Genomic DNA, 9,034 nt, shown 5'->3' on the forward strand with positions numbered 1-9,034 from the left:
GAATTTTCCAGAAGTTTTCTTGTTATCAGTTTCTAGTTTAATTCTCTTATTGTCCCATAATATAATTTTTATTTATTTATTTATTTATTTTTGGCTGTGTTGGGTCTTCGTGTCTGTATGTGGGCTTTCTCTAGTTGTGATGAGTGGGGCTACTCTTCGTTGTGGTGCGCAAGCTTCTCATTGTCGTGGCTTCTCGTTGCGGAGCACCGGCTCTAGGTGCACAGGCTTCAGTAGTTGTGGCATGTGGGCTCAGTAATTGTGGCTTGCAGGCTCTAGATGTCAGGCTTAGTAGTTGTGGTGCACTGGCTTAGTTGCTCCGCGGCATGTGGGATCTTCCCAGGTCAGGGCTCGAACCCATGTCCCTTGCATTGGCAGGCAGATTCTTAACCACTGCCACAAGGGAAGCACCATCCCATAATATAATTTGCATGATTTTTATTCTTTTAAATTTGTTCACATTTATTTTGTGGCCCAGAATATCTTGGTCAATGTTCAGTGTGCACTTGAAAAGAATGTGTATTCTGCTATTGTTGGGTAGAATGTTCTGGAAATATTAGGTGAAGTTGCCTGATAGGTTTGTTCAGGTCTCCTGTGTCCTTATTCATTATCTATCTACTTGTTTTATCAATAACAGAGAGGCATGTTAGAATAGAATCTCCAACTACAATTGTCGATTTTAAAATTTCTTGTTTCAGTTCTGTCACTTTTTGATTCATGTATTTTGACCATTTGTTCTGAAGTGCAACTTTAATAGTATAATAGCTAGTTATTTTACCAGTGAAAGCAAGTTTTTTCTGGAATAGCCAAAGGAATTGCAATTCAGGATATGTGAACTATGGTATACCATAGGTAAATCCAAAAACAAGGAAGGGGAACTTACTTTTATAGGGAAAAGCGAAACTTGGAAGGAGCTGTAATAACCAAAGAGACCTGTTGCAGGAAACTGGGAGTCCAGTGTATGGAGGCTTCTCATTGGTTGGGCTGCTACAGTGTCTGATTGGCTGGACTGCCTTCCAGCAGAGAGAAGCAGCAGCAATACCTTCCTGTTTGGAGTAATAGATGGTGCATGGTGGGCCCTGAGAGCTCCCCCTACAGGCCATCCCAACTCCAATTTTAGCGGAGGTTTTTAATTCCACAGTGCATACACATTTAGGATTGTTATGTCCTCTTGGAAAATTGATCCTGTTCTCATTATATAATATTCCTCTTTATCCTGGTTAATATTCCTTGCTCTGGGGTCTACTTTGGGTGTTAATAATATAGCTACTCCAGCTTTCTTTTGCTTAGTGTTTGCAGCCATATCTTTTCCTATTCTTTTCATTTTAACCTGTCTGTGTCTGTATATTTAAGGCACAGTCCTTGTAAACCTCAGATAGTTGGGTCTTACTTTTTTTTTTTTTTTTTTGCGGTACGCGGGCCTCTCACTGTTGTGGCCTCTCCCGTTGCGGAGCACAGGCTCCAGATGCGCAGGCTCAGTGGCCATGGCTCACGGGCCCAGCCGCTCTGTGGCATGTGGGACCTTCCCGGACTGGGGCACGAACCCGTGCCCCCTGCATCGGCAGGCAGACTCTCAACCACTGCACCATGAGGGATGTGCGGGTCTTACTTTTTAAATCAATCTAACAATATCTGTCTTTTAACTGGTGTATTAGACCATTCACATTTACTGTGGTGTTAATATGGCTTAATTAAAAGCTACCATCTTGCTAGTTATTTTCTCTCCGTTCCATTTTTCCCTATTACCTGAGCATTTCTTGATTCCCTTTTATCTCCACTTCTTATTTATGCTTCTTTAACATTTTTAGTGATTCCCCTAGAGTGTTTATTTATATCTATATATCTTTAATTAATCAGAGTCTACTTTCAAGTAATATTACACCGTTTCATGTGTAGTCTAAGGAACTTTCAGCAGTATATTTCCAACCCTTCTCTTCCATCCTTTGTGTTATTGTTATTTTTTTTCTACATATGCTGTAAACAAAATATTGTTACTGTTTTTGTTTTAGGCAAAGGGTCAGCAAACCTTTTTTTTGTAGAGGCCCAGAAAGTAAATAGTTTGCTCTGAGGCCCCATATGGTCTCTGCTGCATATTCTTTTTTTTCTGAAACAACACTTTAAAAATATAAAAACCATCTTTCGCTCACAGGTCATACAAAAACAGACTGCGGGCTGCATTTGGTTTGCAGGCCATAGTTTGCTGATTTTCTTTAAACATTCAGTTACCTTTTATAGCAATTAAATATCAGAAAAAGAAGAATTATATTTGACATTCATTTGTTCCATTTCTAACACTTTTCATTTGTGTAGATCCAGATTTCTGTCTGGCATCATATTCCTTCTGACTATAAAACCTCATTTAGTATTTCTTGTAGTGTAGGTCTTTTGGTAATGAATTCTTTCAGTTTTTGTTTGCCTATTGCAGTTATTTCTCCTTCATTTCTGAAGGATATTTTCACTAAGTACAGAATTCTGTGTTGACAGTTTATTTCTTTCAGTACTTCGAAGATGTTGCTTCATTGTCTTACTTGCATGCCTTCTGACAAGGTGTCTTCTGAAATTTTTATCTTAGTTCCTTTGTATTTAATATTTCATTTTTTCCCACTGGGTTTGAGACTTACTTTCTTTCTTTTTTTTTTTTTTAGCTTTCAAAAACTTTTAAAAACATTATAAAGTTTTATAAAATGTCACAAAATACAAGTTAAATCAGTCAGATATTTTGAATAACCTTGCAATTTACTACAAAAGTCAAGTATTACAAATGCTTGTGGATTTTTATTTATAGGAATTTCCTGAGAATTTCATTTCTACGTATATAAAACCCCTTCACCGTGTCCAATATGAACTATTTTTTTTAAGTTCTCTCATTTAAACATTTAAAATTGCTGTACCATTTAAATTGCTTCAATTTAAGTATTTAGTGATACTTCTTTATATAAAAATACAGATACATAAAACAAAATAGCACCTATCATTTAGATTTTGGAAAGAAATGCAGTTTTTAGTTAGCATTGAGGCAAAGCAGGGCACCTGCTTCTTTCCAATTGCACTTGGGTCTCTGCAGATATCCACTAGGCACTGAGAAACTTGCCTGTTCACCAGTGTGGGGAGTTCTGTGAATTCTAAGGAGGAGTTGAATTTTCCCAGCATCTCGCATAAATCTTGAATGTATCATGAGCCAGTCACAGTTTCCCGATGAAAATAATAACCTTCTGCCACAAAGTAACACATGACAAAGTCTGCTCCAGCAGGAAGTGTATAAACTGAGGCTGAAACCACCTGGTTAGGTTGACGTCCAGCTTGTCTGTCTGATGATCCACTACATCCAAAGGGATGACTGGCACATCGCGCTGGTTTCCCCGACATGCCTGAATGTTAAATATCTTGGGTCTTCCAACCAGGCTCTGACACTTGTCTCCTTTGAACAAGCCAGTCAGTGTCTGAATTTCAATTTTGGCATCATATGCATAGATGTGGTTGCCTTCACCATGACTCAGGAAAACACACAAAAAGTAATTGGCGTCTGCGTGGCTAGCGATTGACGCCTCATGAATTTTGAGCAGTAGTTCTTCTGCTTTAAGATCATCAAAGCATTTCGCTTCAAATCCTAGATCTGAAAACCTGGGCTTAAGATTGTCTCTGTCGGTGCTGGTGCCCTGCCTGTCTGGCAGGGTTAAGTGCCAGAAGATCCTCTCATGATTGAAGATTAAAGCAATTCCTCTCCTCTTGTGGTCCCTTTTGTACGTTTCTGCCGTATCAAACACTTCTCTGTTTATGAAAAGTTTAAAAAACAATCACTTAAGCCATATTAAATAATGAGCTCCTCCAAGCCCAAGGTCAACATATAGAGTAGATAGAGGTCTGCTGCATCCTCCTCCTCTTCCAGGCAGACAGACCACTGGTGTGCCCCAGGAAAGCCTCCCAGCCATACTGGCAAGGAAAGTCCTGAAATATTGGGTTGGCCAAAAAGTTCTCTTGGTATTTAAGTAAAAAGACACATTTTCCATTTTCACCAAGAACTTTATTGAACAACGTATTCACCATTTTGTTCCATTACCTTCTGCCATTTTTCAGCCTACTTCAATTCCATCTTCCCAAAACTTTTTATCTTTTTGAGCAAAGAACTGTTCCAGGTGCCTTTTACAGTCTTCCAGGAAATTGAAATTTTTTCCATTAAGAGAATTTTGTAAAGACCGAAATAAATGGAAATCCGAAGGTGCAATGTCTGGTGAATACGGCGGACGAATCAGGACTTCCCAGCCAAGCTGTAACAGTTTTTGCCTGGTCATCAAAGAAACATGCAGTCTTGCATTATCCTGATGCAAGATTATGCGTTTTCTGTTGACTAATTCCGGACACTTTTCGTCGAGTGCTGCTTTCAGTTGGTCTAATTGGGAGCAGTACTGGTTGGAATGAATCGTTTCATTTTCCAGAAGGAGCTCATAATAGAGGACTCCCTTCCAATCCCACCATATACACAACATCACCTTCTTTGGATGAAGACCAGCCTTTGGTGTGGTTAGTGGTGGTTCCTTTTGCTTGCCCCACAATCTCTTCTGTTCCACATTATTGTACAGTATCCACTTTTCATCTCCCATCACAATTTGTTTTAAAAATGGAATGTTTTCATTACGTAAAGAATCACATGTGGAAATATGGTCAAGAAGGTTTTTTTTTCACTTATGTGGAACCCAAACGTCAAAGTGATTAACATAACCAAGTTGGTGTAGATGATATTCAGCACTTTATTTGGATATTTTGAGTATGTCAACTATCTCCTGCGTGGTATAATGTTGATTGTCCTCAATTAATGTCTTGATTTGATCGCTCTCAACTTCAGCTGGTCTAGCTGACCATGGAGCATCGTTCAGTGAGCAGTCTCCAGCGTGAAGTTTTGCAAACCACTCTTGACACGTTTGATCAGTCACAGCACCTTCTCCATACACTGCACAAATCTTTTTTTGCATTTCGGTTGCGTTTTTACCCTTCTCATAGGGAAGGCATCTGTTTATCATGTTTTGCTCACCTGCACCGGGAGCCCCACGGAGCCCTGGTGCCGAGCTCATTGCAGCTGAGTGCACAGCACTGATGCCTAGGCGGCCTCCTCTTCCTGCAGCCGGGCCACAGCCCCCCAAGATTTTCTTTTTGTCTTTGATATGCAGCCTCTGATATGCCTCTGTGTGTGTGTGTGTGTGTGTGTGTGCGTGCACACGCACGCACATGCTCACATGTGCACATGCCTGCACATGCTTAGTTTTTATCCTCTAGCGTTTTTGAGTTTTTGGTTCTGTGGTTTGGTATCTGTCATTAATTTTAGAAAATTCTCAGCAGTTATTTCTTCAAACATTTCTTTTGCCCTATTCTCTTTCTTTTCTCCTTCTGAAATTTCAACTACACCTAGGTTAGGACTTTTGGTATTATTCCATGGCTATTGGACACTTTGGTTTTGCTTCATTCCTCTCTTTGTTTCTCCTTATTTTAGTTGGGGATTTCTGTTGACCTGTTTTCAATTCACTGATTCTTTCCTTGGATGTGTCACATCTACTGAAGAATGCCTGTTGAGAGCATTTTTCATTTCTGTTATTGTGTTTAGCCTTTCCAGCATTTCCATTTGATTCTTTCTTATAGTTTCTATCTGTTTAAAAATATGCATTTGATCTTTCATATTGCCCACCCTTTCTATTAGGGACTTTTACCATTAATTACGGTTATTTTAAATTCTGTGTCTGATAGCTTCCCCATATGTGTCATATCTGAGTCTGGTTCTGTTAATGGCTGTGTCTCTTGGCAGTGTTGTTTTTCTTGCTTTTTGTACGCTCTGTAATGTTTTGTCAAGATGTGGACCTCTTGTGCAGGCCATTAGAGGCTGAGATAAATCGATTTTATTCCTGGAGATGGAATGCCTTTCTATTTCTGCTAGCCCTTTAGTGTGGGGAATTGATCATTCTGGTCAGGAGTTGACTGGATTTGAGGTGTGTTGTTGGTGAGCCTATCCTCAGGGCACCACAGACTTCAGATTCCTCTAGTGACACCTTGAGTTTAGAGTTGGGACTGGTTTGCTGAAGGGCTTTTCTCATTGTTTCAGTGTCAGCCTTTGGTCTTCCTTCTGCACTGTGGCTCAGAGTGGTCCGTCTCCATGCTCTTTCAACTCTCCCAGCAGTGTTCCATTGTTATTTGTTACTTGATGCTTGTTAGCCAGTGTCCAGGTGCATCTACCTCAGGAAAACAAGTGCTCATGTCTTGTTTCTTCCTGCAGGTGCCTGGTTCTCCTCAGATTCTGGGCTAGTTTGTTCCACTGAGACCTCAGCTGTCTAATGGATTCAAGAAAGATATGAACTTGTAGTTGATCTGACTTTTTATTTGTAAGCATGGGAGTGATGCTCTTTTCAGCTCTCTACACCCTGAGCAGAATTCAAAAGCCATGATTTGATGTTTTCCAGCTCTTTCTTTTTATTCATGTAAAATCCTGGAGCTATTTTCCTTCCCTCTCAGCTTTATAAAATGTCATTTTTTACATTTTACACATATAAATCAGGGGTTTGCAATTCTTACCTGGGAAACAGAAATAAAATACAAGTGTTGGGCCCCAGTGTTTTAATTGATATATGTTGGGATCCAGGCATGGGCATCTTTTTACAAGCTCCCCAGATGATTCTGATGTATCCCTAGATTGAGAACCCTTAGTCTAAGTATCACTTATAACTTTTCCTTTCACAGAGGTGCTGTTCCAGTATAAACGACCAAATGAAATTTCAGGCTGTATACATTCACCCCTGTAACTTTGTGGAGTTGGTTCCCTCCTAATTGTGCCTTCAGTGGCAGTTAAGTGCCTGTGATTTAGACCGATGTCTCATAGAATGGGGAGGAAACTTGGAGTTCTTCCTATTTAACTTTCCACTAACATGAATATCCTCCTTGACAATCTGTGGCTTTGATGCTGCTTGGGGTCTTTCAGGGGCTGGAAGCTGTCTGCCATTCACAGTAATAAACCCCATTGTGAGACAGTTTCATTTGTTTGAGGTATTTTCCTTCTATTGAATTGAAGTTTGTCCTTTTATAAACTACCAAATAATTTGTCTAATTCACAGCCTTGCAAACTGTTTTGAAAAAAATCCCTTTGCATGCCCCAGTGCACATGCCTGTGCACATACACACACACACACTCATTTGCATGACAAGCATTTTATGAAACAGCACTTACTGTAAGTCTTCTACCTCTAGATTGGTTTCATGACCCACCTATGGGTGGCTTTTTGCAGTATGAAAAATGCTTATCCAGCCCATCTTCCACTTGACAAGCTTTCAAAGCTGTCACGACAGCTCTCCTGGCTCCTCAGAGTTTTCTTGTGCCTGGTGTAATGCTGCTTCCTTTGGCTGTGGTTCAGCTTCCTCACTGCCCTGGCCAGAGTCATGCACTAGGTGGCCTTCAGTGTGTGGAGTCTTCTGCAAATGAATGGCCTAGTTCAGAGGCCAGGGCTCTGCAAGTGTCAGGTCAGTTCAGAGTAGAGGAAGGTCTCTTGTCTTTTGCTAGACATCATTTCTAGTCCTGTGGCCCAAATTCAGTGGGATGTAAACTGAAGCCATCTCTTGAGGAACATAGTTGATGGCTTTTCTTTGCAGTTTTTATGTGTCCTCTCACATTTTTCATATTAATAACATGCTATTCTAATTAGCTACATATGCATCTTCAGTTTCCAGGAGACTGAACTCCTTAGATGTCAAGAAGAATATTTCCTTCTTTTTCTCCATTGTGAGCAGCACAAAAAATTTAATTTGTTAAACTAATCTTAGAAAATGTGTTCCCAGTCAAGAAACTTTGGACTTTTATCACCGTTGCTTTGCTAACAGTTGTGCTACCAACCTTACCTATAACTTACCAAGGGGGCAGTGGACAACCTGGGAATTTAGATGAACTTGTCACTTTGGTACTCATGCACAAGACACTGTGGCCGGTGCTGGGTGAGATGCCCAATATTTCACAGCCTACAGCCTGGTTGGGGACACATGCATGCAAGATGAGCATCAGTGAGTTGTGTAGTGGGAATGTGTTCTTAGAGGTCACAGATGAAACAAAGGTCACACAGCTTGTCAGGAAAGACTTGATTTCGGCCTTGAAGATAAGCATCAGACTTAAGGAATGGAAGGTATTTAGGGGTGGAGAGGACTTGGAAGGAGAAGAATGCTATTTTAATAGTCTCCCAAGTTCTACAAAGTCTTTGCTTCTCTCTAGGAGTGGCTTGGATCTGAGAGAAACTGTAGGTAAGATACAGAGGGAAATGTAATTTAAATTGTTTCTGTAGGAAGGATAGACATTAACCAAAGGTAATAGGCTCAGTTTTCCTCACCCCCGTCCCCAGTGTCTGACTCTTCAGGGACTCTGACTCTGACAGATTTAGTTTGGAAGTGACTTCTTGTCATGGTGAGGGTTCAGCTTGCCAGGGGCCACCTCAGGGCTGTTAGTTTACCTCTGCCTCTTTGTGGCTTCCATCAACTTTTAGAGCAACCATTCATAGCCATTGACTTAATTTTTTCTACTTTCTCTTCTTAGAGGGCTCTTAGAAGATGTATTATTTAGAATTTCTACTTTCTCTTCTTAGAGGGCTCTCAAAAGATGTATTATTAAGAAACTTACATTCTCAAAGTATGTCACATCTACCACTCCTCAAGATCCACTGCATCTGTGAGACAGTCTTCTGAGTATTCTTGTGAAACAGTGACGCCATCAAAATATTGCATAAAAATCCGATATTGTATCATTGGTGTCTTACTGAAACCATCCCATTCATCTGGGGGCTGTTTTGCTATGGTAGGAAAATAGGGATGGAAGTACATTATGAAAAAAATACCAGGCACTGTGTGTGTGGTATTTGTCCCTCAGTGAGATATGGGGACCACAGCTCTTAAGCAGCTACAAGAGTAGTTAGAACAAAGATAAGGGCTGTGAGTAATCCCCCGATGTCTTGCTCTACAGGGTAGGTATTAGTGTTATTGAGAAAAGTACATCATACATTTCTCTTAGAATCTAGTGCCAGGATGG

The 9,034-nt window shown here is 40.4% G+C and overlaps 1 pseudogene; it reads right to left on the minus strand.

Moving 5' to 3' along the window:
• Window positions 1-2,771: 2,771 nt before the first annotated feature.
• On the minus strand, window positions 2,772-5,208 carry LOC132428645 (caspase-6-like; annotated as a pseudogene).
• Window positions 5,209-9,034: the final 3,826 nt, after the last annotated feature.

Source organism: Delphinus delphis, chromosome 7, assembly GCF_949987515.2.
Source record: "Delphinus delphis chromosome 7, mDelDel1.2, whole genome shotgun sequence".
In the NCBI taxonomy this organism is placed as follows: domain Eukaryota; kingdom Metazoa; phylum Chordata; class Mammalia; order Artiodactyla; family Delphinidae; genus Delphinus; species Delphinus delphis.